The sequence below is a fragment of the Triticum urartu genome, chromosome 4A (genome assembly GCF_056163025.1).
Source record: "Triticum urartu cultivar PI428250 chromosome 4A, HENAU_Tu73, whole genome shotgun sequence".
In the NCBI taxonomy this organism is placed as follows: Eukaryota; Viridiplantae; Streptophyta; class Magnoliopsida; order Poales; family Poaceae; genus Triticum; species Triticum urartu.
In genome coordinates this window covers 206,244,551-206,263,593 of record NC_141876.1, presented here as the reverse complement: position 1 = coordinate 206,263,593, position 19,043 = coordinate 206,244,551, and the positions used below count along the sequence as shown (strand labels likewise).

The 19,043-nt window shown below is 44.3% G+C and overlaps 1 pseudogene; it reads right to left on the bottom strand.

Annotated features, from left to right (window-relative positions):
- Positions 1–10,459: 10,459 nt before the first annotated feature.
- Positions 10,460–14,907, bottom strand: LOC147975389 (uncharacterized; annotated as a pseudogene).
- Between the last annotated feature and the right edge of the window lie 4,136 nt (positions 14,908–19,043).

Here is a 19,043-nt window from a genome sequence, read left to right as displayed (position 1 = left end):
GGCGGCGCCGGACTTGGGCTCCGGTGAAGGGAAAGGGAGGCGACGAGTCGACGCGGCTGGAGATGCGATGGCGGGGATGGCCTGGACAAGGCCGGAGGTCGGGGAGGGAGCTGCTGATGGCGGCCGGACCAGGAGTTGAGGCGGTGGAGCTCCTGCTCGGCGACAAGCGAAGCAGCAAGGAGGAGGCGCTCCGGGATGGCTCGGGCTCCAGGAGCTCGGGTGAGGGAGAGGAAGGGAGGCGCGAGGACGAGGTGGGTCGACGGGGCGGCGTGGTTCACGAGATGGACAGCGCGGGGCTGCAGGATCCGATCGAAGGCATGGCCGGCGGCGCGGCTTGTAGCAGAACGGGAGCGGGCGTTCCTCTGGTGCTGGCTATGGGCGTGCGGCGGCGCTGGAGGGAGTCGAGGGAGAGACCAGGGATCGAGAGAATCGGCTTCCTGGCGGCGGCAGGGGAGAGAAACGAGGGAGAGGGAGATGACGAGGGGATCGGGCTAGGGTTAGAAAAAGGAGTGGGGTGCGGCTGGCTGCTGATTGGGCCTGGCCTTGGGCCGGCGCGTGAGGAAGGGAGGCCCAGCTAGGCTAGCTTTCCTCCTCTCTCACTCTTTTCCTTTTTAAAACAAAAACAGAGAAAGAGAAGGAAAAGAAAGAGACGGTAGGGGCGGAATCTGGGCACGGGGACAATTTTCCCGGACTCTTAAAAATGGTCATGGTCCGAGAAAATTAGAAGTGGCAAGATCCGAAGATATGAATTCAAACTCATTTGAGTTTAATCAAATGGTTTGAACTAGGGCTAGGGTTTTGAAGTGCACCAGAAATGTTGAGAATTTAGGTGGAGCTCGGTGAAGTGACGAAAGAAATTACCGGAAAAGTTTGGGGACCAAACTTGAAGCGGAAAAGGGCATGTGATAAATTGCAAGTGTGTTATAGGTGATTCCGAAAATGGAAGATTTGATATAGCTCCCTAATATCGGGAGGATATGTTATAAAGAGAATCACCATGTGAATTCCCTCAGTTTAAATGGACCAAAGATCCATGCAATTTATTTAGTGAGTTTTAAAACGGGTTGCATGATGACATGATGCAATGCACATGATGCAAAGATGAAATACAACGGACCAAACAAATCACACAACGAAACCCGGAAACCCTGGAAAGCGACTGAAGCTCCGGTCTTGATCATGCCGGTGAGCCGTGCCCCGCCGCCGGAACTCGCGAGGCCGTAGCCTCCTTCCTCGTCCATTGTCGCCGCCCGATGCGCGAGCTCGCCTGCCGCCTCTACTACTGGTGCTGCTCAGCCCCCCCCCCCAACGCCTTGCCTCGCCTCCTGCCTCTGGTGTGCCCTGCTAGAAGTGTGTGTGCCCGCGTCCAGCACCTCTCGCTCGCTCAGCCACGGCCTCCTCGACCTTTGAACCTCTCCATGCGCCACCGAGGTCTTGCCTCCTCCCTGTGGCATCGCGCGCCCGAAGTCCAGGGCCTCTCCAGCCTGCAGAAGCTCTGCTTCCCTTGCTCCACGCCAAGATCGATGTCGGCCCCACTTCGTCTTCCTGCTGTTCTGCCATCGACGTCCTGTTGTTGCAGGACCCTCCCCATCGAGCACTGTGGACGTGTTGTTTCTTCTCTCTCAAGGTCGAAAGGACGCCAGTTACATGAGACACCAAGTACCACGACGGTCCTCCAAGAGTTTGGGATCGACAAGTTCGGTGACGCTTTTGTACATCTACGTTACCGAGACCGGCAAGACCGATTGAACGAAACTGCCAAGTACCTCTATGAACAGATGCGTCAAGGCCGCCTTGGAAATCGCCAAGTACACCACCGACAAGATCACACGGATGCTCGAACGAGTGCTGAATGAAACGCCAAGTACATGGATATGCCAAGTTCCTCTCCGATACGTGTACGATTACCGTCACCGTGGATCCGGACCGACCGAGTACCATTACCGTCGGACGCTTCAACATCTACAGGCCGAAACGTCAAGTTCCTCGATGAATCGTGTACGATTACCATTTTCCGTGGATTCACCTAAGTACCACGGAATGGACGACCCTACAAGTTTGACTACTTCCCACAACGAACCGTGAACAACCACTTCCTCTACCATCGCCGAGTACCACTACTTCCCACGACGATCGTGAACGACTACACCGCTTGACCCGAACCGCTCCGATAACGCACGCTTCAAAGGTATAACCCCGAGACGACGCCCGTGAATGAACGCATGTGCATTGTACGAAATGCTCATGTTTGCACCGTGCCTGACATGTTTTCTTGCATGTTCCCCATTGCCATACCGTCGTCTCGTGGGACACCCGGTATCCGGGAGTGCCCCACCATCTTTTGCACGCATCCGCACACTTCTCCTTTGCATCGGTATCTCAAATGAGTTGTCGGATCACCGGAATGTTGTCGTGGCACCATTTCCGTTGTAGTTGCCGTGGCACCCCTTTTGTTCCGCCATGGCGACCAAATGCTTCATAATGCTCTTGTCAAACTTTTTAAAAAAATTGCATAAACTTGCACATGTCATCCGCATCATGATAACAACAATTAAAATGTTTAGATTGTTGTTGCTATAAATTACTAAGGCATATGGGGATTTACCGGATTTGTTGTTTGTTATATCCGGCCCCATTTAAATTGTTTAGAAGGTGTAGTTTTGTTATGCCTCACCCCTTGCCATGTTAACCAACATTTAATATTGTTGAGTACCTAACGAGAGAGAACCAAATAAGTCATGTGGTGTTTTCTTCAATATGCAACTCCGTGGCATATTGAGCTCCACTTAATTTGTAGGATTGTTTGTGCACTTTGCCATGCCATGCCTCATTAAACCGGACATGCATCATACTTGTTTGCACATCGTGCCATGCTTATGTGTTGGTTGTTTACTATGTTGTGTGCTTCTTTCTGGTGTTGCTTCTTCGGGTTGGTTCCGATAACGTCGCGTTTGTGAGGACCCGTTCGACTACGTCCATTTATCTTCTTCATGGACTCATTCTTCTTCCTTGCGGGATTGCAGGCAAGATGACCATACCCTCGAAATCATTTCTATCTTTGCTTGCTGGTTGCTTGCTCTTTTTGCTATGCCTATGCTGCGATACCTACCACTTGCTTATCATGCCTCCCATATTGTTAAGCCAAGACTCTAACCCACCTTGTCCTAGCAAACCGTTGTTTGGCTATGTTACCGCTTTGCTCAGCCCCTCTTATAGCGTTGTTAGTTGCAGGTGAAGATAGGAGTTTGTTCCTTGTTGGAACATGGATATTTTGTTGGGATATCACAATATCTATTATTTAATTAATGCATCTATATACTTGGTAAAGGATGGAAGGCTCGGCCTTATGCCTGGTGTTTTGTTCCACTCTTGCCGCCCTAGTTTCCGTCATATCGGTGTTATGTTCCCGGATTTTGCGTTCCTTACACGGTTGGGTTATAATGGGAACCCCTTGATAGTTCGCTTTGAATAAAACTACTCCAGCAAGGCCCAACCTTGGTTTTACCATTTGCCTCACCACCACCTACTTTTCCCTTGGGAGTCGCGCTCCCTAGGGTCATCATTATTTTAAGCCCCCGGGCCAGTGCTCCTCTGAGTGTTGGTCCAAAACGGAGCCACTTGCAGCGCAACCTCGGGGAAACTTGAGGGTTGGTTTTAGTTGTACATAGTGTTCATCCGGTGTTGCCCTGAGAACGAGATATGTGCAGCTCCTATCGGGATTTGTCGGGACATCAGGCGGTCTTGCTGGACTTGTTTTACCATTGTCGAGGATGTCTTGTAAACGGGATGCCGAGTCTGATCGGATTGTCTTGGGAGAAGGAATATCCTTCGTTAACCGTGAGAGCTTGTGATGGGCTAAGTTGGGACACCCTTGCAGGGATTTGATCTTTCGAAAGCTGTGCCCGCGGTTATGGGCAGATGGGAATTTGTTAATGTCCGGTTGTAGAAAACTTGACACCTTAACTTAATTAAAATGCATCAACCGCGTATGTAACCGTGATGGTCTCTTCTCGGCTGGGTCCGGGAAGTGAACATGGTGTTGGAGTTATGCTTGACGTAGGATGTTCTAGGATCACTTCTTGATCATAGTTCATCGATCGTGCTTTGCCTTCTCTTATCGCTCTCTTTTGCGTATGTTTAGCCACCATATATGCTAGTTGCTTGCTGCAGCTCCACCTCATACCTTTTACCCTTCCTATAAGCTTAAATAGTCTTGATCACGAGGGTGTGAGATTGCTGAGTCCCCGTGACTCACAGATACTTCCAAAACCAGGTTGCAGGTGCCGATGTTACCGAGCAGGTGACGCAACCAAGCTCAAGGAGGAGCTTGAGGAAGATCTTGTCCTTTGTGTTGTTTCGTTCTAGTCGATCAGTAGTGGAGCCCAGTTGGGGTCGATCGGGGATCTGTGTAGCATTTGGGGTAGTCTTCTTTTATTTTGGGTTCCGTAGTCGGACCTTGTGTGTATCTGAATGATGTAATGTTTTATTCATGTAATTGTGTGAAGTGGCGATTGTAAGCCAACTATGTATCTCTTTCCCTTATGTATTACATGGGTTGTGTGAAGATTACCTCACTTGCGACACTGCTTTCAATGCGGTTCTGCCTCTAAGTCGTGCTTCGACACGTGGGAGATATAGCCGCATCAAGGGCGTTACAAGTAGGATAATAGGAACGATCATGTTCAAATTAGTATAATATGAACACGGAGGTGTTACAATTTCTGGATTTGTACCATTGCACTTGTCAGTTTCCTTATCATCAGACGACATATACCATCACTTGATATTTCTCATAACATCTCTATTGCAGCTATTGATGTGACCACAAAATCCTAAAAAGAGAACACAAAATCTTTAAAGGATTCTGAATAAATTGAGAGACATAAATAACTCAAATGTGGTTGTATTATAACTAATATGTCTCGATCGTCTTTGTAGGTCTTATAGTCTTGTTTTCCTTCAAAAGCGGCGATATCATAAAGAAGTCTCATGCATTACCTGATTTGTCTACCTTCCGCACCTCATTCTAGTAAGTTCTTTTAATGTAAATTTTTTGTAGTGCTCCATCCATACTTGTATCTATCTCAATCATTTTTGGTAAAATTTCTTGTGTTGAGTGCCTGCACATATGGAGTGAGAAGTATAATAATTATTTCATGAATAGACATGAGTTATGATTCATTAGTTGATAAATAATACGTAATAGATAACGTTCCACACCTGTGAAGAACTTCCCGAGTTTAATGTACATATGGATCTGTATATATTCGTGTGGCACTGGTTGACTTTAGGCACCACCCTATTTGATGTGAGAAATCTATTAGAGTTTTTTTTTGTTGTGAAAAAATGAGCTTGTGGCATTATTGGACTTGCCGTTTAACTTTTGAACGACTATTGACGTCACAATAACAACACTTTGGTTGTCGATTACATCCTCATTCATAAAATAAGCACGCTTTCCCCATAATAGTAACTCTAATTTTATGACCCCTAAAGGGCATAAGATGGTAATGTTAAACGCGGTGTTAGAAGTCCGAATTTAGGAATGGGTTTGCATTAGAATTTCAATCTGGCTAAAATATGAAGGTTGCGAGTTCTTTCTTGTTTGATATAATTCTTCCACATGGTAGAATGAATTGCTTGGCCCTGTCAAAACAATCAAAAATATACTTAGCCGGTCTTCTTTAAAATGATAGGACAATTTGTAATTAAATATGTAATTCCTAAACCTTTTCATCCATCAAGATCATACCAAGGATCATAAGCTCATTGTTTGTAAGATTGATTATCACATTCTCATTACTTTCAATTGAATGCTCAAGTTTTGTCCTCTTGTTATAAAGTATGTAAGCTTCCTGTAGGCCATAGTGTTCCTGTCGTAGAACTGTTAGAAAATTGTTAGTCCAATATAATTTACGTATGCAAATTTGTATGTATTCTTGCAGCACTGCTTGACTTTAGGCACAACCCTCTTTAAATAATGACCAATCTATTAGATATATTTTTGTAAACAAAAGAAAAGCTTGTAAAATTACTGGACTTACCTTTGAACTTCTGCACTACTGTTGAGGGTACAATACAATTTTGTTACTGATCACATCCTTTTTAATTATATGTGAACTTCCCATAGCATAACTCTGATTTTATCATCCCTAAAGAGTACATGCAGAAAAGGTTGATGCTAACCGAAATGGTGGATGTCCAATTAAATTTTTTACTGCTCACTCCGTGATACTTCATCGATTCCACAACTTCTAAGTTCTTATATGCAAAAATAGATTTCTTATTTATCTTTGATCTATTTGTGTCTATCAAATTCTTCCAGATAGTAGCATGAATTGCTTGACCATGTAAAAAAATACTTGTTAATTGTTGTTTTAATAGAACAATCTACAATTAAATATGCAAAGAATTAACCTTCTCATATATGAAGATCATATCGAGGCTCATAAGCTCATTGGCTATAGGATTTTGTCTTCCTGTTATTAAGTAGCTAAGCTTTTTGTATGCCATAGTGGTTTTGTTGTAAGAAGATCAGGAAATTGTTAACCAATTAATAATTACCTATGAAGATTGTATGCAGAATAGTGACTATGCACCTTTATGATTGAGGTGAGAGGCAACTCAAAAGGGTGGTTGTCCGTCAAGCAACGAGAAGTCTAGCATGTTGCAGTTTTCACCGATTCTGTTGTGTCGTAGAATCAGTAGACTTTGATTGGTCAAGGAGAAGATTGGGCTGGCTTCGATTTTGGGATGTGTCCGGCTGGGTGTATTTTTGTATTTTTGTGTATGCATGTCTTGGCAGAGTACGTGTGTGCTGGTGGTGTCCGGCTGGTCTTTTTATGCGTGCTTGAGCTGGCCAAATACTTTTGGAGTATTTTTTGTTGAGTCCATGTTCAACATGTCTGGACTTCTTTTGGTTGCGTTGGAGATTTGGAAGCGGGTGCACGTTGAGTCCATGCTCAACACGTCTAGAGTTCTTTTGGTTGATCTGGGTGCACGTGGCATTTTATATATGGTTAATTGTGTCTTGGTGTATTACTTCTTTGTGGTTCTCTCGGAGGTCTTTTGATGAAAAGATATATGCAGGCGTGACATGTCTATTATTATTTGTACCTCACAAAAGTTATACATAACTTTGTGCCTTTTAAATCCCAGCCGTTGTTATCTAATATTAATGGTGTTGATTAATTAGCCTATGTGGATTAGCGTGATGGCTTGTTTGACTTCTGTCTTAATTATATAATACATGGGGGAAATCAGTTTTTATACGATCTTTTTGAAATGCTCCTCTTTTTAATTCGAACTTCTCTGATTTTTTTACAAACGGGGAAAATCCGTTATAAAGATTTTTGAACTACTTTTTTTAACTTCTTGCTCAAATTTTTTGAACTTCCAAATTTGTCTTTTAGATATTAAAAACTTCATTTTTTTAAAGTTGACCTGCTTCAGTTTTTAAATTTGAACCTCTTATAGAATTTTGTCGTGACATTTTATGCTTTTTTTGCTTTTCGATGAAATGGCCTAGGCGGTCAATTTTTTCATTTGATCATTTTTCTTCTGTACGTGGTACACGTGAACTTTGAAATTTCTGAAACATGAACTTCGCGTGATATTAATGTTTTTTCATGAAACTCCATAGTTTTTATTCTTTGAATTCCAGGATTTTTTCTGTTTACATTTTTTGGTTTGAACTTCGATGTTCGTTACAGCTGAACTTTTGAAATCACACCTTTTTATACACATTTTCCCCTGAATCCAACATGTGCAAAAACAATAGGGAAATTTGGGTTAATTATCATAAGCAATAGGACAAACATTTAGAGGGTACCCATAATAGTTTTCTTTTGTTCTATTCAGTGTACTACGCACAAGCACATGCACAACACATCCACACAAAAATTTGGCTCACCTAAAATGAAAAAGATTTCAGTGTCATAGGACGATCATATAAGCATCTGGAACTAGAAAACATGTACCTTGTTTTTCAAAAATGCACCTTTTTCTGTATGCGAACTGCAACTGTTTTATATATGAACTTCATTGCGAATTTACATTTTATTCCATATGCATCTTCTAGGCAGGATGCGTTCTCCCTAAAACACAATGTCTTTTGAACTTTCTAGGTGGAAGTCGTTGAACTTCTAGATTATTAAAAAAGGATGCCATTTTTAGTTCTCAATCAATATGGTATATTAAAAGTTTGTACACACAAAGTTTCATATCGTTTTGGGAGTAACACGTACATGAAGTTCCCTGTACTTCATCAAAAATGGTTTAAGAAAGTTTTCGGAAAAACACGTACATGTAGTTCCCTATACTACCTCCTCATTTAGGAACATAAAGTTCTTTGTTTAGGAGCAAAAATTCATCACTCTGGAAGAAAATAGATCTTTATGAACAATAAATTATTCATTGTGGGACAAAAATTTTCACATTTTAGGATATGTTTTTCATCAAGTGTGAAAATCAACATGCTACCTCTAATTCAAGAGCAAAAGTGAGAGAAGACCAACGATTCACACCAGGCACACAAAAGATGAAATTTTCAGAACATACACCGAAGAATGGTACTTTACTGACAGAATGACAATTCTAACAAACACTTATCTGCAATAGCAAGTACTAAAAATACTTAGATAACATGAAGTTGATTGTCTACGTTCAATTAGTTGTCCAACGACTAACAAACAACTTTTTTAGTTGATTGACAATTCTAACAAACAACTTTCTAGGTGGAAGTCGTTGAACTTCATTACGAACTTTCTAGTTTTAGTTGATTGCCTGCGTTCAAGTACATGAAGCCAGGATCTTTTGCACCTTTAATATTGCGTGCCCCATTTTCTAGCACTGACAACTAAATGCACAACTGGTTTTATTACCATGCTAGCGGCTAACTGAACATGGCTCAAAATGTTCTCCTGAGCTTGTTGAACTATAGAGTTAGGATGCATGATGAAGACATAAAATACACAATTTCCTCTCTAATATTCGTACTTATGAGATGCCAGCCACTACTGATTAATGACTTGTTTTTAGTGCCCCGTCATTTGCAAGAGTTATGTGGCAAGTTATGTGCATCCGTAAATATATGAGCTGGACAATCCACACTTGAGACTTTACTTTTTCAAGCATCGCGCTTACTATCGGGACACTGAAGCTTGTCTTGACCATAGTTCTTACTAATTTTGCTCTGTACATCGCAGCCCATCCATCCCTGTTAGGAGGAACAACTGGGTGCTTGCATACTACTACTACTTGCGTGCTAACAACATGTGTCGAAACGACAAGACTGTATACCGGGAGACTGAAGAAACCAGAGCAGTTGGGCACCTCCCTGCCTCTATATGTTAATTGCATGCCATTTGTACATAAGTAATCTCAAGTAAAAGCCATCAATATTTTGCACAGGAGAAACAGTTGAGCCAAATTCTTTTTAACAACTACCCGAGGTTGTGAAGCGATGGCTACAAGTTACCATGAAAACTCGTACAAAGAGCATGGTCCCTAATTAAATTGGCTCTCCCGATATGTATAATTTCTCATTCAGGGCATGTACAATGCATAGTTTTAAGGTGATGCCTCGCATGCCATGTAGGATCGGATATGCATAGCCTTAAGGTGATGCCTTGCATGCCATGTAGGATCGGATATAACGTAAAGTAGGTTCGGATAGGGAAGCGAGATCCTCTTCAAGAGGCGGGTGGTTAAACAAAAAAAATATGGTCCGGTGACAAAAACTGAAAGGTTGAGTGAAAAGTAAAGATGCATGTGTACTAGACTCTTTATTTTCTATTTCTTAATGAGGCCCACTAGTGATAGCTTGCATTGGAGGAAAAAAGTTAATGTAGATGCCTCAAATTATTTTTTATCATGGGGCATATGTATCCATATGTCACCATTGTACATGCCCTTAGGTATACCATGCCCGTCCAGTTGTTCATATTGAATCAGTATATATATATATAACTTGTCTGCGTTACTGCCGGTAGCAGTATGTATGTATGATTGATTGGTGTGGGAGAAATAAGCTTTATACGATCTTGTGATGTGGAAGTTTGTTCATATTGAATCAGTATATATATATATAACTTGTCTGCGTTACTGCCGGTAGCCGTATGTATTCCTCCAAGTTCCATATGCACTCTGCCCTCCCTTGTGTTCCTTGGGGCGTCGCCTGCGCGCGGCATAATGATATGCCAGTAGTTAGTGAAAGAACGAAAAAGACGAATACGTGGACGCACATGTAATGCACCTAACCTCCAACCATCCCAAAATATAAATTACTTGAGTCCTCGTACACCATAGTCCTGAAGAAATAGCTAGTGCTTGTAGGAATATCACCAAAACATGTACAGAGCAACAAATCAGAACAAGTGAAAAACAGAAAAATTGGAGGATTTTTTTCCAATTATTCCTTCAAAACTCTGAACATCACCAACACACCACGGAAAATCAATCAACCACTATATGATTCAGGATACTTGTGTATAGATTCTGCTCTAGTTGAGAGATAGGACAAGGAGCCGCTGGCTCCAGCATGGGGGACAGTGAGCAGGCAAGGAAGAGGCATGACGTACCCAGCGGCACTGCACATCACGATTTATTGAATGAGCAGCGCAATACACACCTTGGCGACCTGTTGCTGGACAGTGAGTCGCCGCGACGGATGTGCATCGCGAAGGTGTGCGTCTTGCTGTAGTAGAAGAACGGGAGTAGAAGAACTAGAACTGCGAAAGAAGTCCACATACCCCCCTGAACTCTCAGATTTCGAGCACATCACCCCCCCAACTCTGAAACCGGGTTCTTAATCCCCTGGACTGTCCAATACCACACAAATCACCCCCTGATGGCGTTTTGGGTGGTTTGAGACGCCGGTTTTGCAGACGTGGCAGATGCTTTGCCAGGTAGGATTAACCGAGGCCTCTGTTTTGCGCGGGAATCGGCAGTGAGGGTTACTAAGTCTGAATATTTTTCTGAAATGAGTACTACTGTATCTGTTTGTCTGAATTTTGTCCAGAAGTGAACATATGCAGAGCAACAGTTTTGTTTATGACTGAACACGTGCAAAGCTAAAATTTTGTCTAAAAGGGAACACTTGCAAAGCAACAGGGGTACATGGATTTTGTCCGAATTGCATAAACCTGAATATATGTCTGAAACTGGCAGCAATCTCACTATAAAAATACAAAAACACATAAACCTGAATATATGTCTGAAACCTGAATATATGTCTGAATTGCATAAATTTGACCATATCATTTGGCACTTTCATTCATCATCCATCAGAATAAAGTTCAACATGACCAAAAGCACAAAATGCAGTAGTTTTGCACTGTCATTCATCATCCACTAGAGCTAGGTTTAACATGACCAAAACACATAATTTAAGATGATGTTTTACATCAACAAAAGCTCAAGCTTGTCACTGATGATACACATCACCACTGCTCATAAATAAGCATAAGCACACTATCCCCTCCTTCCTGTTAGAAGCCACTCGAACCTCCCATCACCATAAGCTGGAACTTGTGACGAAGATGTGCTTGGCTGAGAATTTGAAGTCCTTGGTGCCCTTGTAGCTGCAGGAGCTCTTGGAGGTGTTGGTTCCCTTGTAGCTTCTGGAGCCCTTGTTGGTGCCCTTGGAGCTGCTTGTGCCCTTGGAGCTGCTTGTGAACTTGTTGTTGGCTGAGAGCATGGCCCTGCTTGCTGAGGTGTGTTCTTGCCTTTTTTCCTGGTTGTTTTTGCTGGTTGATCCTACAAAACATCAACAGTGCAATGGTCCTTTAAGTGAATAAGTCCATAGTGCAAGATTATTTCCAGAGGACATCATAGTGCAACATGACAAGATGGAAAGGTATTTATCATTATAAAAATGGAATGTGTCCTAGCTTTATGACAAGACCGTCGAGGCCATCCCACAATGTCTCCGACACATTTATCATTAAAAAAATGGAATGTGTCCTAGCTTTATGACAAGACCGTCGAGGCCATCCGACAACGTCTCCGACACATTTATCATTATAAAAAATGTAATGTGTCCTAGCTTTATGACAAAACCGTCGAGACCATCCGACAACGTCTCCGACACATTTATCATTATAAAAAATGTAATGGGTCCTAGCTTTTTGACAAGACCGTCGAGGCCATCCGATAATGTCTCCGACACATTTATCATTATAAAAAATGGAATGGGTCCTAGATAGAAAATTACCTGAGCTATGCCTGCGGCTTGTGTTCTTTTCCTACTTCTCTTTGCTGCCTTCACATAGCTGCTGTCCTGAGAGTTTTTTGAATGCTTCCTCTTGTTGTGTTGTGTACTACCACATACTGAACATCTCATCTTGACTCCTTTCCTTGAAATTTTGCTGCTTTTGGGCTTCTCCTGCTCCTCTCTAGTTCTTTCTGTCTTCTTTCTCCCAGGTTTATTATTAACCCTTACAGGAGGTTCTGGTCTAGGGTTGTCAGAAACAGGCCAGCTTTCTTTGCCCTCCACTGGTTGCAGCACATGGTCATATATTTTGTTGTATGTGTTGATGGAGTAACAATCTGCTATGAAATCATCAAGTACCAAACCACATGTGTATATTGAACTGATTGCATGAGCACAAGGCAGTCCAGAGAGCTCCCAATATCTGCAAGAACAAGTCCATTTCTCCAGATCAACTGTGAACCTTCTATACTCACCTTCTTGCACTTCAAAGCCATCTTTGCCATTCCACAACACTCTGCATCTTCCTGATCTCTTTATGTTGAGCTACAGCTTCTTGAACACATTAGGGCATATAGTTCCACTCCACTTTGTAGGCTTTGCTCTGTTATCTTGAATTCTAGCCATGACCTTTTTTCTTATGATCTCATGACTAGTAATAACAGGATAAAATCTTGCTCTCATGATGGAGTTGTTGAAGGACTCACACATATTGTTTTCTATAGAATCACAATATGAGCCAAGTTTGAAAAAAGCCCTGCTCCAATGTTCAGGATTAGTTTTCATTACATCTTTTGCCCCTTCTTCTGTTTTTTGAGCAAGCTTTGCTCTATGATAGTTGAATCCTGTTCTGTCAGAAGCTTTTGCACATGCCCAAAATATTTTCTGATATATCTTCTCCCTGTGTTGCTTTCTCCAATTTGCATAGATGTGCCTAGCACACATTCTATGTTCTACTGCTGGACATATTTCATTCACTGCTCTTATGAGACCCTTTTGTTGATCAGAGATGAAAACCCAGCCCTCACCATTATTGTTTATCTGAATGTCCTTTTGAAGAAATGATAGAAACCAATACCAACTATCATAACTCTCAACCTCAACAGTTGCCCATGCAATGGGGTACATCTGGTTGTTGGCATCTCTCCCAATTGCACACAATATTTGTCCATGCACAGCACCCTTCAAAAAACAGCCATCTAACCCAACAACTCTTCTACATCCAGCCATAAACCCCTTCTTGCAGCCATATAGACAAACATACATCCTTTCAAACACATTCTTCTCATGCTCATCAGGGTCTAATGTAACTGCAACAGTACTACCAGGATTGCTCCTAATTAACTCAAGGTGGTAGTCAAATACTCTAGAATATTCACCATTAGTTGAGTCTATGAGCTTTTCCATCACAAGTTTCTTTGCCCTCTTGCATTTGGATATGGTCACATCTGCTAGCAAATCTTCTAGTACTGCTTCTTGCATCTTCTCCACCCTCCATGTTGGATTGTCTCTGATCTGTCTGAAATATTTCTTTGCAATGATAGAACTAGTCACGAGTTTATTATCTCTCCTAGGCACACATGTATGGACATTGTTGTACCTTTGCACCAACAACCAGTCAGACTTGCTATTTATTGAACCATAAATGCTCCATTGGCATCCAATCCAGCTGCACTTGGCACTCACTCTTCTTTTCTCATCCTTGGGAAATAACAAGTGATGGAAATTCTTTAATCCATATTTCACTAGTGCTTGTTTGAATTCTCTGCTGTCAGTAAAAGCCATCCCAACTTCAAACTGTGGGTTATCTGTACTGTCATCATACACTTTATGAGTGGTCTTTCTCCTTCGACAGCATTGACCTCTCCATCACTAGCCTCATCATAAGAAAGATCATCATCACTCTCAAAGTAGGGGGTGTCATCTGCATCATCATCCAACTTACATGTTTCTGGTACAATGAAATCATCAGTAACATTGCAAGCTTGTGCTTCTTCCTCCCCTAGCATCTTCTTTCTCCTTTTCTCCTTGAATTCTTTGGCATATTTTCTATACTCAATGATTTCTTCATCTTCAGCTGAACTGTTGCTCTCTGCAGGAGGCACAACATAGTCACTGTCACTGTCACTGTCATATTCACCTGAAAACTGCATCTCCTCAGTTGCAACCCCTTTTTCTCTGTCAAAAACTGAACTTGCTGCCCTGAGCACTGGCATTTTGGCCCTACATTGTACATCCTCTGCATTTCTTTGCTCTGCCTGCACCTCCTCTGCATGCCCTTCATCTACATGAACTTGCTCTGCACAATGCTCTGCCTGAAACTGCTCTGCAAATTCAAACTCCCAATCAATGCCTTCAAGACTTTCATCAGCAGGAATGACAGCATATATATCAATAACACCAGCATCAGTTACATGTTTAGCCATCATCTCCACCGATTTTTGATCATCCAGTACAAGCAAAGCATTTGCCAAGTCATCATCTGGATATTTCCAATGCAGTTTAGTATTTTGTAGGGCTAAATCAGAACATGTAACAAAATCTGCGAGGTTCTTCTTCAGCCCAGATATTGACAGCTTTGGAAATTCAATTGTGGACAACCTAGTTTTTCCTCCAACATAAACCCAATCATTTCCATCATGCTCAAAGTCACCTCTGTAGTGAAATCTGACAGAAAGGTAGTTAAGAGGATCCATGGCTGTACCCTAAACAAAATAAGAGACAATTAACAAGCCTAAGTCAGTAACAAGCATAGGTCAATTACTAACAAGTCTAATGTACTGAACTCTTCTGAACTTCTCTAAAAAAACTGTCTTTTTCTTCAGATCAACAAAACCCTAGATCATCTCATCATATAAAAGCATATGCACAGCGGTCTGAACTACAGAAGGCCCTAAAAAGAGGCCATCTAATAACTACTTCCACCATTCTCTCAAAAATTTGAACTAAACCCTAGTACCCAAATCAAATCCCCTGAAAACCCCAAACTAACGGCCCTAATGTGGGCAAAAAAGCAAGATTTTCAGCACAAAGTTTGAGCGCACAGACCTGATCGTCGCCGTCGGTCGAGCTATTCATCACATGCCGCTGATCATCGCCCGCATCGCCGTGGTCGCCCCAGTCGCCGCCGTTTTGTCAGAGGCAGAGGAGAGGGGAGCGGGAGGTGAAAAGGCAACGCGGAGCGCTCGAGGCAAGGCGAGGGGGTGCAGTAGACCGCGTCCACAAACTATTAATGACGTGGCCGCCACGTCTGCAAAACCGGCGTCTCAAACCACCCAAAACGCCATCGGGGGGTGATTTGTGTGGTATTGGACAGTCCAGGGGATTAAGAACCCGGTTTCAGAGTTGGGGGGTGATGTGCTCGAAATCTGAGAGTTCAGGGGGGTATGTGGACTTCTTTCCTAGAACTGCCACCACGATGCTGTACATGGGGATCGAGGTGGTTGACGGTGCTCGCCCTGCTCCAATTCGCGCCCTAGTCCACGATCTCCACTACCAGCCCGGACGTGATGCACAGGCGATAGCCCCGTCAGCCATGCGGTCGCAGTGTACTGGTGACAACGGGCAAAGGTGTGCAGCGAGCCAGGCACGACCCGGGTGTGGAGGGGTGGGAGCGGCTGCTCCATGGATGAACCTTCCTCGAGAAGGTCAAGGTTGCCCTTGTGAGAAGGTCAATGTGGTCGGCCAGGACGGCGCGTGTGTGGGATCCCGGGCGGCGTGGTGAGGCCGCGGCCCGCATCGGCTCCGGCGAGGAAGGATGGCATGCATGGAGGAAAAGGCGGTGGGCACTGGGCAGGGGAGCAACGTCGCTGCGCAGCTTTCGGAGGTTCCTCGGGGTGGCGGTGTCGTGCTCATCTCCAGGGCGGCGGCGAGCGGAGGACTGCCGGGGCTGCCGCAGCTAGCTCCGCCGGTGGGATCCAGTAGGAGGTAGAGGCGCCCAGGGTTTGCGGGGGCGGCGGCGCGCGGGGTTGGCCGGTGGAGGCGGGGCGCTGGGTTGGGCGGCGGGGTTGGCCGGTGGACACGGGGTGCGGGCTTGGGCGGCGGCGGCCGAGCCAGGGGCAGCAGCGGTTGCCCCAGGGGGAGGCGCTGGATCGGGGAGGTTGGGATCGGGGAGGGGAAGTGGTGGGCGTGGAGCGTGGCTTTTTTCATCCGCAGGTTCAGGAAGTTCCGGAGGGAGCAGTCAGGCCTGGCTGTGATCCAAATAGTTAGTATTCTATAGTTATTTGGATCACGGCGCGCCCTATATACTATATAGGGCGATCGGGTTGTTCCGAAACTCTCGAACGCATCACTACTGTACCTCCCCACGCCCCCACTACCTCCTAGATCCGACAACCTCCCTCACGCCCACACTCCTTCTCTGATCCAGGCACCAATCATCGCCGGCACCAGCCCGCCCCCGCCCCGGGACCCGGCCGCCGCGGCGCCATCGCCCTAGATCGTGCTGTCGCCGCAGCTTCCCTCCCCGGATCGGCCGCCGCTGTCGTCACCCTCCACGGATCACGCCGCCAACACCGCCACCGCCTCCCTCCCTCGCGCCGTCACCGTCCACCACCGCAAGCTACCGTTGCAGTCCGTCGCTCACTACTGCTGCAGTCCATCGCTGACTCACACGGGGGAGGCGATGCTGCTCCGGTTACCTCTGCATCACCGGTTGCCGCCGCGAACGGCGTCTGGACGCCACCATGGACTGCCCCCTGGCGCCGCCCCAGCCCGTACGCACTACTTCCTTAGGGCAACCCTCCTCCAGGCGGGTGACTGGCTGCTCGTGCCCGTGCCACCGTTCATCACGCCCCCGTGATCTGCTGCCTAGCTCGCTACCTCATCCCCCGCGCGTCTGTCACCCTGTCCTTCTCCAGCCTCTAAGGACGAACGCTTAGGCATCCTGTCGCTGCATCATAACTTGGACTCCTCCAGGGCCAACATCTTCCCTGTGCGCTCCAGACACCTTTGCGGCCGGTCAAGTTCTTGGCGAGGGACGGATGTGGCCACCTGCTCTTTTCTGTAGTTGCTCCTGCACACCGCAACACCTATTGGTCATCTCCACTTAGCTAGTTTGTGTGCCTGGGTTGCAACCCATTAGGTTGCTACATGAACCAGTGGTGTTTTTCAGTAAACGATTTCAGCAGGTGTTCGTACTACTCACATAAATCCTCTCAATTTATTTCAAAAAATAATGAATGTAAAGTTGAAGTTTTACAAGCAGCTGGAACACTCTAAATACTATACCATAATTCTATATAGTCTGAATCTATCTATCCATCTGTTTGATTTTTGTGTGTGTGTAGATGCAGCATGTTCTGAATTTTGAATCTTATCTCCTTTAGTACTCCTCGCCGCCACCACTTCGCCTCCTCCCGGTGGTGCCCCTCGCCCCACGCCTGGAACGAGCCGTCGACCACCAGAAGGCGGTGTGTGTTCATGCTCCGCTGACCACCCGGCCGCACCCCTGTACGTGGAGGGTGCTTTTGGTCTTCAGTTTGGAAAAACTGAACTTCTGAAGCAACCGTATTGGGAAAACACACCCACCATCTTCGTATTGACCAAATCCAACATCAACAAAATTAAGGAGACTACAAAGATATTAATGTGAACCAGTGTGCATTATATAGGAATCTCCTTGTAGTACTTCTCTTCCGATACATGTACAAAACTCATATTTTCCTGTAGTACTCACCTTGCTATACATGTACAAAATTGATGCAGGGAAGAACATCATACGGAGGACGGGCTCCATTCAGCCAATTTTTCAAAAATACCATATGTATACAGAGAAGTTTCGATGTCGCTGCATAGTGGAAATCTAGAAAAAACAGGATGAGGAAGGACGCAGCCAACTCTGATGTGTTCTCCTGTTAATGAAGTAATTCAAGGAGCAGGTGGTTTCATTCGTATGAAGAACCAACAATAAAATCTTCATCCCCATGTTTGCTTCTTGTTTTATTTCAAGCTGGCACTAACCATTGGCATTTTTTGTCTGATGCTTCACGTCTTGTAAGTGTTCACTAAAAAACAGAATTTTATGCAATACCAGCAAACAGTAAGTGCGAACTTCTCCGTTTACATTCATGTAAAGAAGTACGTATTTTTTTAAAGTAATCTGGAAGTCAAAAGATTATAGTCTAGAGAGTTCAATCATTGGATTTTGGGAAGAATTCATCTTACTGATAAATAATAAATAGAGAAAAAAATACAAAATAGGTTTTGGGTAAGTACTAAATAGGTTAGGAATTGTTTGGCGTTGGTGTAGTGTTGGAGCGTTACTACTACTTGGTTCACTTCCATTTAAAAGGTCTTGCTTGAAGATATCTTTGAAGCTATAAACACAGTTGTCTTGATTTCAAATAAGGGTCATGGGTTGAGCTATTAAGCTGAACTTGTTGTTACGCCTCTGAACATCTACCTCTTTCCTGTAGGTGTTGATCCTGGTGCTTGTCGCCATTCATGAGGAAAGACAGTCGGTCTTTGAACAGGTGAGTGATCTTGCTGTTGCTGGGATGCTATTCAACATGGGGATTTGATCTCCCTTGAGGTGCAGTGAAGCGAGATATATGCCGCTGCCACTTGTGGATTTATTGTTGAGATGGTCGCTCAAGCTCAATATTGATTAGTCCTTCCCCTAGATCTTACCCTACATACTCTGTAGGTAAACAGTAAGAACAAAAAGTATGCCTCTAAGCTGCCTGTGTGTATTCCACAAAATAAATTAGTATGGTTGCACACGGTTGACTGTTCTTGACCAGTTTTTGTAGTAATTTGTATGGCTGACAAATTTCAGCAGTAATTAACATGGCTTCAGTCCACCGTGTCTGATTTTCAGCAGACCAACTTG